General features: G+C 39.1%; 1 protein-coding gene across 1 annotated transcript in view; it reads right to left on the bottom strand.

Moving 5' to 3' along the window:
- The window catches only part of DGKK (diacylglycerol kinase kappa), a 148,562-nt gene that overhangs the window by 122,813 nt on the left and 1,825 nt on the right, over positions 1 to 23,924 (bottom strand). The gene's annotated exons all lie outside the window — the stretch shown is intronic.

Here is a 23,924-nt window from a genome sequence, read left to right as displayed (position 1 = left end):
ATGTCTATGTTTTTTACCCATTTTCTAATTAGATTTTTTGGTTTTTAAATACTTAGATTTTAGAGTTCTTTATATATTCTAGAAACAAGTTCTTTGTTGGAAATGTGATTTGAAAATATTTTCTCCCAGTCTATAGTTTCCCTTTTTATCCTCTTAATAAAGTCACAGAGCAAAAGTTTTACATTTTAATGAGATCTGGCTAATCAATTTTTACTTTTATGAATCATGCTTTTGGTATCATATTGTTATATGCCTATTATATAACACCTTTGGAGAAACATTCCCCATGAAGTTCTTTCTGCTATCTTTCATGCCTTTGGAGGTTTTCACTGGCCTAACTAGAAGAATTTGAACTTATTGCTTATGCATAATTACTAATGTATATGTACTACTATGGAATCTATAGAAATATAGCTCCTAGTGCTGAATATAATGCTGCAAAATATATTATCTACAGGAGTTTATTTATTATCTCTGAGGTGAACAGGGGAAAATAGCTCATAAAGTTACAATTCCTCTTCAAATTATACTGTCTTCTATTTAGAAAAACTAAATAGAGAAGCATGACTAGTATATATACAGTGTTATATAAATCTGTGGAATTTATACCTTGAAAATTATGTGGTCACACACAGGCAAAAAATCTAAAATCTAAAATTCTTTAGCTCCTAGGAGAAACAGTATATAGTTTTACAGAAATTGAGATTTGAGGCCACTGTACGACAAATGCTTGACATACCTACTTTAGTAAGATAACATGAATGAAATTCAGTAAAATGGGACTCACCGCAGGACACTGGTTTTAGGTGTTCCATATGAGGACAATCAGAGTCCATGAGTTTATATTGCCAACCACTAACTTGTCATTATCTGCCCTTAAAACTTAACTTGGCTTGAGGTAGAGCTAGATCTCTGATACCTTGCCTTAGTTTGTACCACTGTTTGACCAATTCTGGTCATTTGCACAATAACCCTTTGAGATCAGGGAAAACAGAGTCCAAGTGACTTGCCTGGATTCCCAGTGGTAAATTCTCTCAGAGTCAGGAATGAGGGGGCAGTAACCCAGCTTTTCTGTATTCTTTTCAGAAATCCTTCAGGACATAAATGCTGCTTTCTTCCAAAGGAGTGACTTAAAGGTGATCTAAAAATAACTTAAGTACTGAACAAACCACCTCTACCCCAGTCTACCCCCAGATAAACATGGTAGAAAGTTTATTTGGAACCCTTAAGCAAAAACATCAGCAAAGATCCTTTGACCCTTGGTTAAATGCAAAATAAATAGATCTCCAGCCACCTGGACAACTCAAATGCAAGAGCTATTTGTATGGTATTTGCAAACATTGAAAGAGAAATTAGGCATCTGGCAGGGCTATGTCCTTATTTGTTGTTCTTTTTAACCTTTTACCAAACCTCCTTTCTCTTCTTCTCTTCTATCATCCCATCCCCAGTACCTCCATCTTGCAGGCTCTAGCCTAAATACCTTTCCCTAGATCCCAAATGTGTAATCTGAAATTGGGCTATTTGATCTTCTGAGAACTTGCCAAAGAGTTCTGATTTGAATTAGTCCTTTTTTGTAATCAGCCTGGTCTGCTTAGGGACATCTGGGGGTGGGAAGTGTTTTCTAAACAAATTGTTCTATTAATTCTCCTGAGAATGCCCCTCATAGGACTTGACTAAAAAGTACAATGCTAGACTCCTACACAGAAACACTAACTCCCACTGGTAGGAAGAGAAACACACATCAGCAGGGACAAATCCATATGAATGTGCATAAGTATACAGTGAGCCACAAATGGACACAATACACAGAGGGGATGAAGTAGGGGATGGTGAGCTTCCAAATAGATTCTCCTGTTATTCTTATGGTCTGTAAAGTCTGTATAACTATCAAGGGCTCATAATTAACACTGGATGACCAGCATCCCTTAATAGTGGTGACTCAAAAGATCAGGCACCTACAATGAGTCACTGTGAAAGGTTCCCCAACAGTGAACCGAACTGTATTCCAACAAAAGCTAAGGGCTCTGTCCTGCTCCCTGACCTGGAATTCCCCTTGTAGGATTCCCTAGGAATAATGGTCTTCACTATCCCAGAAGGACTGCAGGGAACTGTGAAGTTGGGAGGAATGGGGAGGTGCCTCTGTATTCACACCCTGGCAAAATAATTGTCAGGATATTAGAATTAACTGAGTGGTATCTTTACCAATAGTGAGTCTTAGATCCTTTTCTTCTAGAGCAGGGGCAGGGTAAGGTGAAGGTCACTGTTGTCAGCCTACAGCCTCAACAACCTGCCAACAGTAGCTTGGTTTCTCATTAAGAATATCAACTTCCTTTTTGAGGTCACCACTACACTGCTGTTGCTGGTCAGGAAGTCCAAGCTCTGGAGTGTGACTAGCATGCTAAAACACATGATGACACCAAAACCCAAGAACCATGTACCCCTCAGGATGGCAGCCCAGGTAGTCATCAGAAGGGAGATAGAGGAATTAACAACATCTGAGATTTACCCACTTAGAGCTTCCTTTCCTCCCACTTTCTCCTTCCTCAAGCAGAAGCAAGGAAAGGCCTGCCCAAAGGTGATGAAATCCCCAAATGTCCCACCAATAGTCATCCCACAAAGGACGTGTCTGCTATGGTGGAAGCCTCAATTAAAACAGTTAAGACAGAGTTCAATAGCAATAGGACTAGAAGACACTGAGGAGAGAGAAGGCTGATTACTACTTTGTTTGCTTTTCCTCCCTCCACCCCAGAGTTAAAAAGAAGCCACATGCAGAGAACAGATATCCTTTGCCTCTGAGCAAAGAATGCAATAGGTCATGCACATATCCCGGTTACCAGGCTCCCTGTAAAGAAAAGCCAATAATAAAGCACTTTGGCCTTAAGATCTGACCTGGCTCACAACCACCCCAGTGCTACCATTTATGCTATTGGTATGATGCCTGCCCTTGCTCAGACACATGTAGAGTGTAGAATGATTCACCAGCTCCTACAGTGAGTTAAAGCTTTCATGTCTGACTTCTCCAGCTACACTACATTTTTCCCATAAAACTCCCTCTGGCAACCAAGAGTCAGTTCCTAGGATTGACTTTAGCCTAGAATGACTAGATTTACGTGGTGTTTTTTCTTTTCTTTTTCTTCCTCCACTCCATAAATCATAGAAAATGTGTATATGGACTTCTGATTTTTGGACTTGAAAAACATGGAGCATATTGTCTTTCATGCTGGAATGAAAGTGATGACAAGTCATGTATACACATGGTTGTCAATAATTAGTGTGGGAAAACTCTCTAAACACAAACCTTATGCTTGTGGCCAGCCTTATCCACTGAGTAGCCACCTCATGCCAGGTGTTTGGCATACATTTGCAACTAAGATTAGATTTGGCCCAATATGTAAAAAGATATTCTGCTTCTGAGAGTTCCTGACTAGGAACATACACTCTCATGTTCTAGAAATCCAAAGCCAAGTCATGCTATGTTTCAATACGTCTTGGAAGCTTCTCTTTATCCTCTAGGCTTCTGATGACCTCACCTCATTGTATACCAGTTGTTGAGTTTCCAGCTTTCATTTATAATCCACCACAGTGCCAAAGCAGGTAAGTGGAGGTATGACGGAAACTCAGATGTTGCTGCCCTTACTTTTTGATACTGCCCACCTTGTTCCACTGGTGGGCTTTAAGAGGCAGATTTCCACTGACTGTCATCTACGCACAGAACTTGATCCTGTTGCAGGATGACACATAAACCGGATTAACTTTATGCTTCCCAGAAGTGCAGTGCTGCCTCTCTACTGCCATTTATAATCATTTGCCTGTCTTCTGAGGTGTGTGCTTAGCAAAAACAACCATTTAACCACAGCAGTATCTAAATGACTTTCCCTGAAATTCAAAGGTTATTTTTAAACTACTGAGTTTAAGAATTTCCCAGAGGACAAGAGACATGCTCTGCCACGAACCTCCTGCATGAAATCTCAAGTCTACTTGGCACTATAAATTAAATACCTAAATCTGTCTTCATTTCACCTAATGATGGAGAGTTGGTTGTACATGATATCGTCCATTATGAGGAGCATTAGGATCTTAGAGACCTTGTCAAAACAGCCAAACTCAATGTCAGAGCTCAAGTCTCTTAATAGTAACAAATGTTGTTGTAATATCAGTACACAAACAGAATAGCCTTGTTCCCTCCACGTCTTCTTATGGATAGAAATCCATGTATCAGACAGGTGCCTGAGGCAGAGAGTGTGTCTGCCATGTTTGCTATGCTATAGCATCAGATTACAAGGCAATACAAGGAAAATATAGTTGTCAGTATTCTTTAGTAGCAGCTTCAGAACAATTCTTATCAAAAGGGGTGAGGGAAAGGCAACACAAAATCATTTTCTTCTCTTTCTTTTTTTAAATTTTCTTCTCTTTCTAGGTGAAAAACAATGATAAAGGGAGCTTTGAGATCTAATGGCATTTATCTAGTCCTCCATCTTTTTTTTTTTTTAAAGATTTTATTTATTTATTTGACAGAGGGAGAGATAGCAAGAGCAGGAACACAAGCAGGGGGAGTGGGAGAGGGAGAAGCAGGCTTCCCGCCGAGCAGGGAGCCTGATGTGGGACTCGATCTCAGGACTCTGGGATCATGACCTGAGCCGAAGGCAGACACTTAACGACTGAGCCCCCCAGGCGCCCCTCTAGTCCTCCATCTAAAGGGAAAAATCCTATGTAGATATTGAATTAGTACTTCTACCATCTGCTTAAAAAAATTTCCCTAGGAGAGCCTCCAAGTGAAAAGAGCCTCTTTCGGGGCTTAAGTTTCTGCAGCGACTTCTTCAAAAGTTGGAATAAAGTTAACACTAGACTTTGCAAGTTCTTATTCTTTGATCATGAAAGTTCATCATCATCCTTAATGATGGAAGGAAGATCACTCAGGTGTTAATTGACATTCTTGCTAGAGGCCAGCATAAATTAAATTGGTGCCAAGTCTATGTACCCTAGAGATATATATATAAAATTTGCAGGCCCCCTGCAAAGATAGACTGCTGCGGCTGTATCATTTTTGCCCTGCAGCTTTTTGGGGGTTCTTTTCTCCTCCTTCACTCATACATAAAATTGCTTTCGAATTAAAAGTGCAGCTTTTCTGGGGAAAAAAAATCCTGAGAGATATTGGTAGTCAGATGTCAGGAGGGATTTAAATAATTATTAACTAAAAACTTAGGAAATTCTATAAGTAATTAATATTAGTGAAATATCTGCTGCCCCCAATTAATCATGGCAAGAGGAGAGAACTTAAGAAGTCAGAGAGGCACATACAACATGCTCAAAAATACCTGTTGACTGGAGGAAAAAAAATGTTGTAACAGTGTGTGGTGACAGATGTTAACTAGACTTTTTGTGGTGATCATTTTGCAATATATACAAATATGGAATCATTATGTCGTACACCTGAAACTAATGTAATGTTATACATCAATTATACCACAATAAAAAATTTTTAAAGCAAAAGAAAATACTTGTTGACTTGAATTGCAAGGTTCTAGCTTGACATGCCCCTCTAACCAGAAGAAGAAAACAGCAGTAAGTAAAGGGGGTACATGACTCTGATGTTAAGATATATTATTAAGAAGCAATGGTAGCCACCCTTGTTCTTCTCAGTTTGCTTTGCATGGAACACTCATCCCTTTTAAAAGAGAAGGGGAGCAGAGGCAGTGAGCAAATATATATATTATACACATACACATAGCCCTTGCTTGAAACAAAATCAGTGTCTTTTACGTGGTAGCAGCTACCTTCTAAAATATTGTTTTATGGTTTTATTAACACAAATACAACATGCACACGAGCTGTCTATTCATTTTCTTCACTGAGCGGCCTGGCATTGGGATTGGTGACACTGATGGCCAACTGGGCTGCTCTTTCCACCATGGCTCTGCAGTTCTTGGAGGAGACATTGTGAGCAATCTCTGCACAATAAGATTTGTTGCACATCAGCCGCACTTTAAGCTCCTTGACATTGTGGACCAGGAACTTCTGGAACCCACTGGGCAGCATGCGCTCTGTTTTCTTGTTGCTTCTGTAACGGATGTTGGGCATCAAGATCTGGCCCTTGAATCTTCTGTGCACTCTACTGTCAATGCCTCTGGGTTTCTGTCAGTTGACATATTGGTCTAACTGGTGCTGGATGAACTTCTCGGTCCTCTTTTTAACAATCTTGAGCTTCACAAGGGTTCTGAGGGTGGCTATGATACCGAATAGGAGATGGCTGCCACCTCTGCAGGCAGCGGCAAGGAAAAGCACAGTTACCATTTTTTAAAGAACTAACTAGGTGCCAGGCACTGAACTAAACACTTGATATGCCATTGATCCTCAGAACAACCCTACAAGGTGGGAATTATTGGTCTCATGTATAAAATGAGAAAAATGAGACTCAGAGAGATGAGTGAGTGTCTTTGCCTAAGGTCACAGAACTAAGAAATGACAGAGCTGGGATTTCAACTCAAATGTGTCTGACTTTGAAGCCCACTATATTATACTGCAATTCCCACAGTTAGTCTCACACCATCCCCTCTCCAGGTAGAAGCAGATTTTAATAACTCTATTTTATACACAGGGACATTAAGGCATGGGACAGAGAAGTATTATACTAGAATCTAAAATATTTTCCCTTCCACATAATCCAGCCTTCAAAGGGAGGAAATGAAATTAGAGAATTACCCTTCTTCACTGGGCTTCTCCTATAGAAAAATCTCCACCCAGGGATATCAGTCTTAGTGACTTATGACCCTCCAGGAAGTGGGATGCAAGACGATCCAACTAGCAGTGGCAACATCATGTTGTGGCAGAGGTGAAAGTGGAACACAGACCTGAGCTGCACCTATTAAAAAACAGTAGTAGGCAGGCAGCAATCTGTGCTTTAACCCTGTCTCCATATACTTTACTTGTTTTTAACAAACTAATTCCACCTTGTATCGATGTCACCGTTATTTTGAAGCTGTGTAAAGTGCTTTACAGAAATTATGAGGCTTTGAAATACTTTTGAGCCTAGAATTTTAAAGTGCTTCCCCGATATTCTATGATGGGAAATATGCTTATTTACAAATGGATAAATAAAAAGTGAGAGGTTAAAGGATTTACCTCAAATCACAAAGGCACAGCTAGGAATAGAATCAGCCTCTTAAATCTCAATTCTGGGGCCAAATGACTTGACTGGTGCGTTTTTAATCTCTTAAGAATTGCAGAACATTTTGAGAATTCTGACCTCAGGAAGTCCCCAATTATTTACATAATGAATCATCATTATAAGCATCTAAAGCATTTTTCAGCTTTTTTTTTTTTTTTAAAAAAAACAACCATTACGACCACCTTAAAACCTTATCTCATCTTAAGCCTGTGGATTTGGTTGGCTTTAACGAAGGTAATTAATCCTGAAATGAAGGCGGGTGGCTCCCATTATCCCACTTTGTTTAGAATAATCTAGATTATATATGGGCTCAAGAGGGCTGCTTTGAAAACCTTGTACTAACTAGCCTGCATGGATTAGGGATTGCTTTTGGAGTCAGGAGCCTTGGGCTTGAATCCTGACTCCAATCCTTAGTAGTCAAGTGTCCTTTAGCCTTAGTTTTCTGATCTGCACAAAGGGGATAAAACCAATATCACACACAGTGTTGGGGTGAGAATCCAAGGACATAGGACATGGGAAATGTGGAAGCATTTTAGAAAACTGTGGAGTATAATACAAAAATCAAGTGGTAGTCTAGAAAGACCACTACTTTTTATGGCTATAACATGAGTGATTGGGAAAGGTCTCTGAAAGCTCAGTCTGAAATTTTAGTATTATAAGCATACAGAGAAAGTTGATTAGGAATAGTGTTCCTTACATGCACAACAAGGCCTTCCAAAGGCATGCCAAACATGCATATACAGTAGCAAAACAGACTAGAAGATGCTCTTAAATACCAAAGATTGAATATAGATGCTGCTTACTATAGAAACAGACCCTGTATGAAATTCATGGGGGAATCATTTCCCTTCTCAGATCAGGGTAGCTCTGAACATCGGGCAGGAGCCTATACTCTCATGTTAGAGAAAGACAGTATGTAAAAGTGGGTAGTCCAGAAATGAAACAAAAGCATCCTGGACCTTCGGATGCCACCAAGAAAGAATCCAGACAGCATTTGAGAAAAGGGTGAGTTGCAGAGTAGAAAGAAAATTAGAAATTATTAATCTCCCATGCTTCTCTCTTAATGATTTCCCTTCCTCCTTACCCACCTTCCCCCAAATCAGTTGGTCTACCCCCATTTTCTCCCAGTTCTGCATTTCTGTCTGCATCTCTGAAGCTCCACATCCTCTGGCCTCCAAAAACACTGGTGTTTTCTCACCTCAGTTCCTTTGCTTACACTGTTTTCTTGCCCAGAATTACCTTCTTATCACTCTTCCTGGTACTTCCCCCCAGATAAGAAAAATTCTGGAATATACTTTAACTCATCTCTGAACCCAAGTCTACCCCATTCTGCCAGGCTCCAATCACTTCTTATCTCCTTTGAACTCAGAGTTTCTCTTGTATTAAAATGAATATCATTTTCTCCTTGGGATTGCAATTATTTGTATACTTGGTCTTATTTCCTTTGCTTGGTTATAATTTCCTTCAGGTAAATTACAGTTATCAGCACAGTGCATGATACAGAATAGGTATTCAATAAGTGATTTTAGATGAATGAATGATTATCATCACTTGCAATAATCAGGCCACCATCATCTCTCACCTGGATTTTTACAACAGCCTAATCTCCCTGCCTCCTATCTTGTTCTCCAATCTATCCTTCTTACTGTTGCAATATATATCTTAGAAAAATTTATTTCATTATGTTACTCTCCTATTCAAGAACCTTAAATAATGTCCTGCTGTACAGAATAGAATCCAAATCCCTCTGCCTTTCTCTAAAAGCTCTTTGATATCAATTGAATAGAGTCCCTGATGCTTCCAAGTCTGTGTATGTTGCTCCCACATCTAAATTCAATTGATGTCACCTCCATCAGGAAGCCTTCTCAAACTAATCCATTCTTTATTGCTCCTCTTTTATAATTCTATAGCATTATTCTCTGTACTACACATGCTGAAATATAATATCTTTCTTTGTATTGTTATGTACCTGTCTCCAGTATACATGTTTTGTTTCCCAAATAAGATTGTAAACTTCATATCTACCTTTGCTTTTTCCACACCAACTAGCAAAGAGTTGGGGACCTACGAGGACTTCAGCTCACACTTTCAAACATTTATCAATTTCTTCTCTGATTATCTCTTCTCAGAGTCTGGCCTTCCATGTGTTTCCTCCACTGTCTGGAGCCATTTTAAGTGGCTTATTATTTACCTCATTCCCAAAAGACAGTTTACCTGGTAAGAATAGTTTTCTTTAAGAAAGTCCTCATCTCCCCTCAACATATTCAGAGCAAATCTTATAATACCTTAAGATGTCTTAGTCTACTGTCTTTGGAGATCTTTTAGTATCACTATACATATAAGACTGCTTTGTGGTTCTTGTTATTTCAAGTTATTAAGTGCATACTATGTGCAAAGAGCTTTAAAATAGAATCTTTGATGTAGAGGATAATATATTCTTCTTATTATATTAACATAAGAGAAATGTTCTCATGCTTCTCCTTAATAACTAGGTAACTATTAACCTTTCTTAATGGTTTTCCCAAACACAGTATATTCCAAGGCTTACAAATAAAGACTTGGGTAATGAGAGAAGAGCTACTTGCATTCAGTCTGAGGACAACACATTAACAATATTCCTTCCCCTTTCAAGACCAGTCAGAGGATTTTCACCAACAAAGAGAAAATAGCCAAAGGAGAGGATAGAGAAGTTATTGAAAAAAATTATTCAGGATCAACATTTTAAAAATAAAATGTTCCTTTAAAAAAAGTACACATTCTCTTGTTTCTCCCTTCTCTTCCGATACTTCAATTTCTACATCAGTATTTTTTCTCTATTTTCCCAAACAGAATTTATCCATATTTGTTTCTCTTCCATTATCTGATTCTATTAATTTTGTTTCATTGTTTTCAATTAGGGGCAGGGCAACAGTCCTCTAACCCTTAAGTTCTTGCTTTTCTATAATCACTGTCTTGAGCACAAGCCTCGCCAACACCTCAAACTCAAATTCTTCAAAACTGAACTCATAATCTTCCTCTAGCTACTACCTAAGCCTACTCTTGTCCCTGTCTTCTCTATAATTCTAACAACTCCAGACTCATAAGTTCAGAGTTGTCTTCTACTCATCTCTCCCCCATCATCTACACCCAATCAGTTACAAACCAAATCCTGTTAGCATCTCTTCTATTTCTTCCCATACTGATTGCTTTAGGTTCTCAACATCTCTTGCCTAGACTTATGTCCCATCCTCTAGAGTCTTCCTATCTAACCCATCCTATATATTGATAGAGTTTTGTTAAATCTAAACCTAGTCATGTTACTCTCAATCAAAAACCTTCCACAATACTCCACTGTTTATGGAATAGAACACATATTCCTTCACCTGGCATTCAAATTCCTCTGCATTTTAGCTCCCACCTAGCTTCTGCAGCCTTTCCTCCTGATGTACCAAAAGTTCTTACCATATGAAGTCTTTGTGGGATTATCAGAGCATTGTCCTTTCCACCTCTTCCATGCTTATCCTTAGGATATTCCCTCTGCCTTTTGTCTCCTTTTTCATGTTAGCCTATCAAAGTCCTACTTAATCTTCAGACACAGTTCAGATCTAACCTCCTTCAAACAACCTTCCAAGATGGAGTGGCTTCCTTTATCTACTTAGCACAGTTCTTTGTCACTAGTAAGCCCTTAGAAAGGTTTTGTTGAATTGAACTCACATAAGAGCATGTAAACTTTGGGGAACTCATGGCCTGTAGGAGTAAGACATGCTGAAAATAGATTAAATAGGAAAACTGGGCAAGAGGTTGGTACCAAAGCAAGCAGCCAGAGCCTCCTCCTTTATATGCTTTAATGTCCAGCTAAATCTGTGTGTGTGTGTGTGTGTGTGTGTGTGTGTGTGTGTGTGTGTGTACCTACCTACCAGGCTGTTCAGCTATTGGAGTATATATACTTGGATATGTTCCTGGGAGTAAATGTACCAGTGTGCATCTGTGGATATATGCCTGGCTATGCCTGTGGCCCTGTAAATTCCTTTTTCAAACCATTGTTGCAGGTTTCTGTTTTAAAATGATGCTCAGGTTAATTGTGTTATGGAATAAGATAGGTACTTTTGGAAATCAGTTCTGGGCATATGGTTTATAAGCTTCTAGGGAGTTGCTAAGGGGGACATCATATTTAAATGCAAGGAATTAGTAGCAGGATCAGCCCATAACACACCATTGGGCACATCAGGAAAAGGCACCATTTACTAAAGGTATTTTACTTCCATTTGTCAGGAAATTGTCATAATATACCAATTTCGTTAGCGCAAGGCACTTGACTGCCATCTGCAGGAACATTGCGAGAAGAAATATATATATCTATGATGGCTTACTTTGTGAAAGGTGTCCCCTTAGACATGGCCAGCCTTGTATAGTGTACAAACTGTACAACTTTATGTGGTGATCTTTCCCAGTTGCTATTCTAGAAAAGATAAAAGTTGTTTATCCTATTTAAGGGAAAAGTTGTTCCTTCTGATTGGAAACAAGACAGCTGTTAAGAGTTTCCTGTGTCTAAGTAGAGACTCCATGTTCTCTTTCCCGATCAAACCGTCTTCAAGATCAGTGTGCTGATCTGATCAGAGGCATTGGTAAAACAAGTTAAAGCTTTTCCTGTAATTAGTAGATAGCTATTTTGGATAAAATTTTGACTGCCAAAATTTTATAAAGTAGTTCAAGCTGCAATTTATTGAGTGGCAGACAGCATGTTAGGCCCTAAGGGCCTTACTTATCCTTATAGCCTTAATGGGATACACAAACTGATAATCTCAGTATATATGGCAATTGAGAGGCAGAAGTTTGTGTAGGGTGCTATGGGAGCCCAGAGGAAGGGCACCTAGCCCAGATGGGATACCAGTGAAGATTTGCTGGAGGAGACTGCTTGAGCTGAGCTGAGTCAGCAGCACATTATTGGCTTCACTTAAGAGACACAAAAGCTAAGCCACAGAAAGATTAAGCAATTTACCTCATATTGCACAGCTATGTAGAGTGGAATTACGACTGGAAGCATTGTGAAATAACTCTCAATCTAAGAAAGAGTACAAACTATTGAACCCCTGGTTACACAGTACTATTTGGATTTTTTTGAGGAATTTTATTGGAAATACTATTTTATTTGAGAAAGTCCCGTACTTACATGCCTCACAGACACATGCATTATGATATTAGAAAAATGTAGGCACACCGAAATAACCTGAGCCTCAGCCTTCTAGGACAGTGAATTAACACCTATACCACAATGCTGGCAACCTTTAGTTCCTCATTTTGTGGTTGCTGCAGCTTGCTACAGGAAGATGTATCGCATAAAAATGAGGCATCAGCTCAACTTCCTTGGACACCAACTTTAAGAGGCCTGAGTCATTCAAATCATTTCCCAAAGTCCTTCAAGCACCAAAGGCAGCAAACAGAAGTACCGCTAATTAAATGTGTAATTGGGGTTTATTATAACTAGCATATATTAGTTTAAAGTCTCCTTCACCACTGCATTGAATTGGTTTGTCTTGTTTTTATTTGAGCTTAATTGTCCTGTTTCATATGTGTTTAATTTTGTAGGATACTTCATATCCTTCTTGGATGCAGGCAGAGTGCAAATTTTAAACAAATAATAACAATAGATTAAATTTATGTAGAATTGGCTCTTTTATGTGCTGCATGTACAATTTATAGTACACCAGGGCCCCTCACAAAACCAATGTGTATGGTACATTTATGCCCATTTTATAGGACTTGGAACAATTTTGCTAGTTTGCATTATTACAGAAGCCTACAGCTATACATTAGCTTTTAACTACATATGTTTAGCTATACCTACCATTTACTTGGTATAGCGTCCTTGGTCAAGAACACAATCCCCCATAAGAAAAACTTTCCTATAAGCGAAGGCAGTGCACGTTATGACAACCCACTTTATGAGGCCTGTTGTAACACATTCCTGGGGTGGGGGGGAGGAACTCTCCAGAATGGCTATGTTTCCAGGAGACTATTAGGAATTTCTGGAATATTTTAGGCCAAATTTTAAACTCTGACTTGCTTCTTTTTCCTATTCAATGTGTTTCTACATCACCAGCACCCTTGCTAAGCAGCCAGGAATAAACAGAGTGCAAACTCGCTTTCCTCTTAGCTTCAAATAAACAATTAGAAATGTACATCAGTTACAAACCCATTTTAGCATAGAAAAGGACTAATGAAATACTTCTTGTATTTATATTAAATATTAGGCTTTCATTTAAGATTTCATTGAGAAAATATTAAAAAGCTTCTACTGTTAAAAAGATTTTAAACATATTAGGTCAGCTGATCCCCAAAGGCCATTTTCGGGACATTCCACGGGTCTACAACACTGAAGATAAAAGATTTCACTGGATTGCCATCAACTTCTTACTTTTGCTGTAGAAAACTCTGTGATATGAGATAGAGAAAAATATCATAGAGAAAGCGGACCAACCATTTACAAAAGTGCAAAGAAGGCCCAAAACAATAGAAAAAAGACACTAGATACAATCACTCTTTTCTTCCACTTTTAGCTTTAGTAGTTTAATTTGGAATTTGGCATACAAAGAAATTGAAAGTTTTTAATTATATGCCCCATCAACCAATCCTCTGCTTCAGCCATGTTATTTTACTAATCAACAACCCTCCAGTGGTTGTATGTCATCATTTGGATGATATACACAATTTTGTCAGTTGCCTTCAAAGTTTCAATAGGACTTTGCCTGTCCACTTTATTTTCCACATTATTTCAATCTGTACTCTAGATTCTATTAGAGTGGCCATTTTTTTTTTTTTCTAACTCCATATACTATACAAAAGCCTCACTCTTCGGTCTGTAGGCCTTGGTCTCACCTGCCCAATTCAGGGATAACCTCACTTCTACCTGATAATGTCACTGTTTAATAATTCTGATTTTCTCTGGGTTTGAGGAGAATATATTGGGAACAATATATCCCACTTACCTCAAACAACTTTATATTTTTTCCCTTAAATTTCTTATATCGAAGTGAATTTGCTATCAGGCAGTCCCTCATATCTGAATCTAATCCACCTCTGAAAACTTGTTGGATAGTGAATTTTGGATAGTGGGAAAATTTCTTCCATTATTCTACATTGGAAAAGTAATAATGCATTCCCATTTCATCTTAAAAACCCCAACCAATTTCCTCAAATATCAGTAAAATACTCTAAAATACCCATGTAACAATCCTCCAAATATGTATCATATTGTAAAGCATTTTATATACCAATTACATAATTATTGAACACTTAATGAGCTAATTAGCAGATATGTTTATGTGTTGTTCACAATGATGCCTTATTATACTGGATACAAAATAAACCAAAAAAAAAAAAAACCCAAACAACAAACAAATAAACAAACAAAGCAAGCTTTCAAGTTGCCTGGGAATGTCTATGTTTGTTTTTCCACCATTAGAGATGAGGTGAAGGAACTCAAAAAATTTAGTGCTGATGAGGGATGATAGAAAGGCAAAGTAAGGCTTTTCCAGGCATTTCTAGAAAGACAATTCACTAGTGAAAAGCGATATAGTAAGAAAACCATGAAATGAGCCACCAAATGGGTGCTTTGATTCCACGTGAAGCCAAAAAAAAAAAAAAAAACAAAAAAAAACAACCAACCAACCAACCAAACAAACAAACAAAAAACATCCTGGAGCCCTAGTCACCAAGTTGAGTAAATTAAAGCAAAAGAGACCAGGACAATGCCAAAATTATCATTTTAATTAATTAGTCTTAACAGTCAAGCAGAGTAAGGTGAGGGTGTGAGAAAGGGACAGCAATATCCAAATTCTGAGTAAGAGAAAAGTTATGTTCTACTCAAGCCTGGCAGGAGTGAAACTGTCACAGTAAGTATTAATTGAGGTTAGTGAGAAGGGCACAAATTTGTTAATTTTCTGAAATCAGTAATCTTGTTCTGTAGCCTCATTTACTTTTTGCTGTTTATCCTTAGCTGTTTTAATAAAGCTACATCACATTTTTCTTTTATACTGCAAGGGACATGCGCAGTGATGTGAATAAACCATGAAACAATATATTCAAGGAACATAATAAATGACACTTACTGAGGGAAAATTAACAATCAAGGTAAGCAGGGACTACGGTTAGAGGTGGGGTTCAGAGGATCGTGCTGTGATGCTGGAGCCGGCTTCACAGAGTGAAGAGTGAAGTGAGAGTGGGGGACTCAGTTGAAAGAGCCCGGGTTAATAAAAAACTTTCCTGGTTTCAAGTGTCTCTACTCATAGCCAAGGAGATTAACAATTTTGGTTTTGCTCAGCAGGTACCTTTCATTTCCTGTCTCAAGCTGCAAAACCCCAGAAGAGAACAGGTAGAGACATTCGCTGCAGGAGAAGGCAAATGAATGAACATCCAGGATTCTGGAAGTTCTTAGCTGAGCCCTGCAAGCAGTGCTTCCATCCCCCTCCTACTCCTGGGGGCAGAGGCAGGCTCCTTCCCCGTACCCACTGCCTCTTGTTTTAGAATTCTGCAAAGCTCTGGGTTGGAGCATCACGCTTACCTCTCAGAATCCCCCAGTAACATGTGCCTTGTCCTGTGCTATGAGGAAAACAAGGGGGTGGGAGTCGCCGTCCTCAGGGTCTGAAATCTCTTTTACAATCTCTTTAAAGAAAAAGGCTTAAACAGCAAATGCCTGTAACGCTTTGGAAGATGAAAATCTCCAAGTGCTACAGACAAGGGAGAAGACTCTGATCTTAATACCACATTACACTTGCCTTTTAAATTACTAATTCAACCTTGGTTGGATTGTATACAGTTTATTAACTCTCTCAATTTTCTACCACATTTGGTTAATGAAAGCTGAATGAATATTCTCTCTCCTTATAATTGCTGATAATGTCCTCAAACAAAAGTATTTCCCTTCTGGGTAGGAGGAACCTTAATGAGCATGGCTGGTAACTGTGTGTTAAAGAGACAAAACCAATAGTACATTTTTGCATATGGCTAAAAGTGACCCAACAGAGTCTTAGAAATTTAAATTTAGATTTTTCTTTTGGGAATTTAACAGTGGGAAAAGGGTGGATTTTGCTCCGGGTCTCCTGCTTCAAGTCCAAATCACAAAAGCTAGCTGGACAAATGAAATCTGGATGTCTAAGAAAGTGCACTTAGTAAACGTGAGATCAAACTGCCAGTTGTATATACGACAATGTATATTCTCATTGCTTTACATTGCAAATACATCTCTGAACAGTTTGGTTTCCAGCATAGGTTCATCAATCAGATCACACAGGCAGTCATTTGACTAGATAAACTTTAAGCTAAAAATTAACAATTGTTTCCTAAATACGATGTAGAAAAATGCACATGATTTGATAATTAATTGGGGGAGGTAACAGGTAGGGGGGAGCCTGAGACACAATTGTACATTCCTTTAAAGTCTTAACTACTGTAGATTATAAGTGTATATAAGCATCTTTTCTGAGAAAATAAATGGAAAAAAACCAACAAAATATTCATTATCTCTTGATACTCAATCTTGAGTGATGGGGTGCTACGTAATTTTTATTTACTTTTTGGAAGCAGTTTTGATTTCCCACTTTCTCTGAAATTAAGATACATATCCTTTATTTTATTACATTAAATTTTTATTTAAGAAAAGGTATGCTGAGAGAACTATTTAAGTGATTGCCTCAGCAAAGCATCTAGTAAAACAAATCATCTGTTTTGGTAATTGGGTGTTTCATTTACCAGTTTGTTTTAAGGAAGTCTCGTCTCTGATTTTGCCCACCATGGACTCTTCAGTGCTAAGCACATAGGATATACACAGGTACTCAATTTAATTTTTAAATAAGTAAATGAATTAAAAACTTTGGAAAACATTAATTGAGTCTTAGTCTCTGCTTATAAATCTGACTTGCAAATTTTATGTATTTGTGGAAATCAAGCCCTTTATAACTCTAGAGAACAGACATTTAAGTGAGCACATGATTAGACAACCACCTTGAGAAACCTATTACTGAATTGGCTAAGGGTCCTTCTCTGCTAGGTAGGTGTGTGTCTAATTTGGAAGTTAATAGAGCGTCATTGCTTTAGAGTTTATCATCAACTTTTGAGTTTCTATAGTGCTAGAGGGGAATATGAGGCAGCTAATCCCCCAAATCATTTCTGTTTGGTTTAGAAATGCGGCATATGATTTTTCCCCAGAAAGTTTGCTTTCCTAATTTTGTTTTCTATGGGCAGGGTTTGCCTTTCCGGAGTGCACAGCCTGACTGACTGATGGGGAAGGTAACCAGAAATGGGCTGGAGCTGGGGCAGAGGGAAATCAGCCTGGGATTAAACATTTACTACCCTTCAGCCTCAGGTTCTGAATTTAAGGTTCATTGGCATGGTTCTAGAAAGATATTACTTTTTCTTTGTATTACACTTCCTAGGAAGTCTTTAGTATGGGGTAGGTGTAGAGAGCTTAAAAGACAGGCTTTCCTCTCCCCTCCTTTTTTTTTTTTTTTTAAATCGCTTTAGGGGAATAAAATTTAAAGATGTTGGTGAGATTCTGGCCAACTTGCCTTAGGTTAGGAGAATTTCTTTCCCTCTTACCATTTTTTTCTGGTTTTGTTTGCCTCGTGGATGTGGATAAAGTAGATTGATTTTAGTGAAACTGAAGGCATCTCTTATGATGGAAGGACTTTTTTTTAAAAAAAATGTCTGGGGAGAAAGATCCCTTGCTTTTGGTGGGGTTGTGGGAGCATATCTCCTTAGGTGTGGAGGATTTCCATTTAGAAAAAAATTAAGTTTTGTGGGGCAAAACTATAAGGGCCACTGGTTTTAGTGAGATTGGGGGCCCTCCTGATGGGGTGGGGGTATTTCCTTTCTTTCATTTTCTTTAAAATAAATAATTAACTTGGAAGAAATAAGATTGAGAACATCTTTCTGTAGAAGAATTTCTTTTTCCTTTATTTCATCAAAAAAATACTTGAAAGCTGGAAGATAAATAAAGCCTCTGGGTCTGGGTGAGATTGGGTGCATCTCCCCTTGAAGAAGCCTTAGGAAGAGATTTTGGGGGGGATTTTTTTCTCCTTTTTGTGGGAGGTAGAGTGGGTTGAACATCAGGAATAATATGCATTATCATCAATAAAGTATTGGTGCACTTTCCCTGAGAAGAATGTCTTTCTTTTAAAAATTGTCCCTTAGTTTATTTTCTTCTGCCTTTCATTCCCTCCTTCCCTTCCTCTCTACCCACTTCCTTTCCTCCCCCTCTCTCCCTCCCCTTCCAATTCCTTTCCCTCACCCCTTTGCTCTCTCCCTTCTTTTTTTTTGTTTGGAGAAAGATGTTCAGGGACTTTGGTGAGTTTGGGGCATCTTCATTCCCTAAAAAGGGGGTTTCTCTTTGAAAATATACTTTTCATTGTTTCCCTTCTTTCTCCCTAATCCTAAATGTATTTTCTTGTTTTGAGAATGAAGGGGCTCTGTTGAGGTTGGGGACATCTTGGTTTTGTTTCTGTTTCTCTCTCTATTTATGCTTCCAATTTTTAAACTTCCTATATTAAGAATCAAGCTTTGGGCTTTGAATAAATTCAGATCATCTCCCACTAGAAGGATTTCCTTTTATTTTTTCTTCTTTAAAGAATTTGCATTTGTTTTTGCTGTATCTTGACAGAAAAGTTCATGTGTCTGTGAGGCCAGAGCACTTCTCTTTAAGAGGATTTTGTTTTCATTTCATTGATATTATCCCCTCCACCAACACACATGCCTTTCCATTATTGATTTTCTTTTAAACCTTAAAAAAATGTATTTTGAGAATAAGGTTCATGTGCTTTGGTGAGGATGGGGCATCTCCCCTTGGCAGGGGAAGGATTTATTTCTTTTGTTTCTCTGTTTCTCCTTTTCTGGGAATTAAAAATTCAGGATGTTTGGTAAGATCAGGGACCCTGTCCTTTAACATTTCTTTCTTTTTGTTAAAACATTTGTGTGTTTCTGGGATGGAAAGATTGGTAAGTTTCATGGACTTTGATGATTTTGAAAGTATCTGCCTGTACAAAGACTTCCTTTTTGTTTGTTTTTCCCAAAGAGAAAAAATTGGGGGGTGAATAAAGGTTATTTTCCTTGGTGAGGTTAAGAGGCTCTTAAGAGGATCTCTCTGTCTTTTGGTTCCTTTTTAAAAATTTCTTTTTTCCTTATGCATTCATTTATTCCTTTGTTTATTTTTGGGAAGAGAGTAGGTTCATTATCTTGCAGTTGGAGGAGTGATCTCTTTCTTTTACTTATTTTTAAAAATTCGGATATTATTCATATACCACAAAATTCACCATTTTCATGTGTACAAAGTCAGTGGTTTTTAGCATGTTCGCAGGGTTGTGCAACCATCACCACTATCTAGTTTCAGAACATTTTTATCATCTTTCAAAGAAATCCTTTACCCTTTAGCCATCACCCACACTTCCCCCTATCCTCTTCCCCCAAGCCCCAGGCTACCACTAATCTACTTTCAGTCTCTAAGGATTTGCCTATTCTGGACATTTCATGTAATTGGAAGAAATAACATTAGGGAGATTTGGTGAGACTCCCCTTTGAGAGATTTATTTTTGCCCCCATAATTTTTGTAAGAGATTGGGCATGAGCAGTGGGGTGCAAATAAAGTTGATAAATTTCATGAATTTTTTAAGGTTAGAAATACTGTTTACCTTGAGGTGATTTTTCTCTTTTCCTCTTTAATTTTTCTCTTGGGGACATAAGTTCCATGGGTTTTGATGAGGGTGAGGAACATCTCCCTTTAGAATTTCTTTCCTTTTTTCTTAAAATAATTTTAAGGGGAGGCATAAGTTTCCTTATCTGGGGTCACTGTTCCTTTCTTTTTTTTAATTTGTAAATTTGTTTTTCTATTTTGAGAATAAGGTTTATTTGCTTTGGTGAGGGTGGGGCATCTCCCTTTAGGAATGGATGCTTTCTTTTTTTAATCCTTAAAACTATTTTTTTCCACTGAGGGAATTACAGTCAGCAGTCTTTGGAAAGGTTGGGCACCCTATCCCTAGCAGAATTTCTATTTATTTTCTTTCCAAAAAAAGGTCTTCTTTGGGAGTAATAGGTTCAGGGTCTTGCGCCTCTGCCTTGTATCCTTCCTTCTCAGACTCCTGTTCTAGGATGGCCCCCGCTGGGAGCATCAGACTAGGAACAGCAATTGCTGCTTTGAAAAAAATCCAGGCTGAGGGAATGTCAGCTTAAAGATTGTTCTTAAACAAATGAGGATCCTGTGTGTCACAGAAAGCCCTATGTTGGATTTTTTTAAAAAATCCACATTAGATAAATTAATAGTTATATCCTATTAGGTGTGAAGTTTTATTTTTGCCTTCTTCCACCCTGCTGCCTTTGTCAGGGAAATGAGAGTTAATAACGCAAAGGAAAGCATTCTGCAAACTGTAAAGCGCCATACTAGCAGAAGGGATTATATAATCCTTATTATAATATCCCTGACTGGTTTCCTGGTCTCTATGGATTTTCCCCTTTTCCTTGGAACCACTTCGGACAATGGATCAGCCTTTCATTTTGGGCTGCAGATGTGCAGAAGCCCCAGTCAGAGATTTTAATAAACACGTAAGAATTGTATTCTCAGAAAAGAAAGATGACTGACCAAATATCTCATTATCTTTTCTAGAACAAACTGCTGCAAATGCTCAGGATCTCTCAGAATATACCAAACAAATCAGATGGTTTCATCAAAACCTGGCAAGGAGGGGGGAAAGAACCCAAGAGGAAAGAAAGTAATTTTATCCTGAACTTCAACAGGTTAAACATTTGATTCTACAATCCCAAAACTGTTTATAGTCACCACAGATATTCTGTTCACTTAGGAAAAAAATTTATTACCCCTGAAACCAACAACATCATCATTAGTCTGCTGCTGCTGGGACTGCAGGGGATAAGGACACTTTCCAAACCATTTTTTAATTGTTGGTAATTTGCTTCTTAATTATGGTTCTAACATTCATTCTGAAAAGGGAAAGATGGACTGCATTTCCTTAAGGGCTATATATTCCAGGGCATTTAAATAAGCATTTACTTCTCACTCTGAAATCAATGAGAACGCATTTTTATTCATTCACAGCAGCAGTCTCTACGTCGTCCTCATTGCTGGAAATGGAACTGATAGGTTTCAAGCTTCAGTGAATGTTTACTGAGCAAAAACAGGGAGGGCTGAATTGTACTAGGCACTGAGAGGGAGAGACAGTATCTACCTGTCTCTTCTTTCTTGAGAAGCTCAGAAATAAGTGAAACGATAAAGTATTCGGGCAAGAATGACCAGATACCATATAAACAAATGCTTGCTGCTTTGCAAGAAAGTGTGTGCAAAAAATACCAGAAAACTTCTTTGTTATGGTTTGGGGTGTAATGGTCAATGGCAATTGATCTCTTATCACACACCCCCATCCCAGAAATAAAGGCCACAGAAGTGTATTTCTTTTCAGATTTTTCATCAATCACCTGTATGGTGTGATTATAATTTTGTAACTAGTCAAACCCAACTAATAAAAACACAAACTATCTTTCTTCAACCATAGATGAGGGGAGGGAAACAAATATAGTATACTTCATGTAAGCCCCACTCCCCCCAAGCAAGTCATAGCATTGTTAAAGAACCAATTCACACATCCTTACTTACACTTGCTGCCACCAGGTGGGAGACCATGGCTCATTTCCTGGAAATCAAAACATTTTAGAAAGGAAGGAAATAGACAAGTTTGGTTCACAAGACTGTGTTATCCTGGTATCTATTTGGAAAGACAATATGAACCCCCTTTTCTCAGTCTCTACTCTCATGACTGGCATCGATTTGCAAGCAACAGGTTCAGAAACCTGAAAAGAGAGCAGACTACACACTGGAAGATGTTGATTTTTTTTTTTTTCACTGCAAAACCAGTCAGCAAAAATTATCTGGGAGAAACCTGCAGTCACATTCAAACACTTCGTTTTACTCATTTCATCCTTTGACTTATCAGGCTAGTTTCATGCTTCTGGTACTGACTGTGCCTTGCGATGGAGGATTTCATTGTATGATAGGGATCGTTGAGATTGTGTGTGTGTGTGTGTGTGTGTGTGTGTTTCCCCAAGTTTGCCTCAAGGAGGCAGTGTCTGAGAACAACACCTCCCCAGCTAAGATGGCAACCTGTTTGCCTTGAATGTTAAGATGCAAGTCAGCTGGCTGTGGGTGCTGTTTGCCTGAGGAGTCTGCAGCAGAGAACGGTCCTATCACTGAAGATCAGATGTTCCCAACGACACCAGAGAGCAATTGCAAAGCAACACCTAGGGTGTTGAAGAGGGGTTTGGCTCCCAGCAATGTGAACATTTACCCAGATCCTTTGCATCCTTCGAAATCATCTAGAGCCACTGATGGGTTCATCTGCATGGTCTTCTTAGTGGATGGTCAGGATCCTTAAACCAATTCTAAAAGATAAATGGCTGAACAAATGACTAACTCTACCAAGGGCAAAGTCAAACCTTGGGGGGTCCTGGTCCCCTGCCAGGGCTGACAAATGCCTATGGGTCAGCCGGCCAGCACATCTGAGAGGGCACTCTGTAGAGGAAGCTAACCTGATTCCCCTTACCTTGATCCTCCTCATCTGTCTGGCAATAGACATTTTCCTGTCAAGCTTGTGGGACATGCTTTCCCACTGTCACAGTTCTCATCTCCGGAGCTCCTGGCCTCCAGTCAGTCTTCCAGGGACCAAAGAGGCCATATATTTGCCGGACATCCTGGTAATTAAGTCCCCAGGTGTCAGTTTCTGAGCCATGTTCCCAAAATCTCACTTAAGAAGGCCATAGCTCAGGTGGTCCCTGCTGGTCTCCCTCCCACCGGCTTCATTACAAACTCTTCCAAAAAGACCAGAGCACACGGCGTCTAGCTGCACAGCCCTTTCCTGAGATCACTGCAGGGAAGGGCTGCTGCAGGGAGGGGGAGATCCACCCCCTGGTGAGAGCCCGGTTGTTGGATTAAAAACAACAACAACTTGTCTCAGTCTCCTACAGTCCTATTTTATTTATTTTTAAACCTCTGCACTTTTTTCCCCCGTGAAACTTTTCGCGTTAGGCTTCTTCTTATTCAGTTGTTTATCATTGCAGTTATTTTGCAAACTCAAGCCTCCCTACTCATAACTCAGGAAGCAACCAGCGCTTCCATTTCCATTTCGCGATGCCAAGTTCTGCCCCCTTCCCCTACATTCTACAAGTGTGCGGTCCGCAGCAGAAGGATTCCAGAGCCCTGTCCCTACGCCCTGCTAGGCAGCAGGATGGACGGGTATTGGTGTGGTGTGTTGTTTGTTTGCTTCTGTGTTTTGTTTCGTGTTTTTTTTTTTTCCTGCAGGGGAAGCTAAATCAAGGTGTATCTATGCATTATCATTGTATTCACAGTCTCGTGGAACGAAGTTTATAGGGGAAAAGGATGAGTAGGGGGAGTACAGAGAAAGCAAGAAAGACAGACTCCCGCTGAAGCGCCAATGGGATTTCAGGGGGTCCAAGGCAAACACAGAAAACCTCCCTCCCCCCCTCCCTCCTCCCCTCTCCCCCGGGAGGGTGCGCGAGGACCCTCCACGCGTCTTCTCCAGGCAAAGCGCAACGCTTAGGAAGGCATCTCTGAAGACTGGAAGAGATGAGGATTCCCATTCACACGCTCTCAAATACCAACTCCTATTTTGGTGTCTCTAAACCGGGACTCCTGTACCATTCCAAGTAGCCCCGGTGCGGGATGCCAGTCTCCCGCTCGTAACGCGGCCCATCATCATATCACAGTGTTTGC

This window comes from Neomonachus schauinslandi, chromosome X, assembly GCF_002201575.2.
Source record: "Neomonachus schauinslandi chromosome X, ASM220157v2, whole genome shotgun sequence".
In the NCBI taxonomy this organism is placed as follows: Eukaryota; Metazoa; Chordata; class Mammalia; order Carnivora; family Phocidae; genus Neomonachus; species Neomonachus schauinslandi.
Note: the sequence above shows the minus strand (reverse complement) of the source record. Positions and strands in the feature narration are given on the sequence as shown.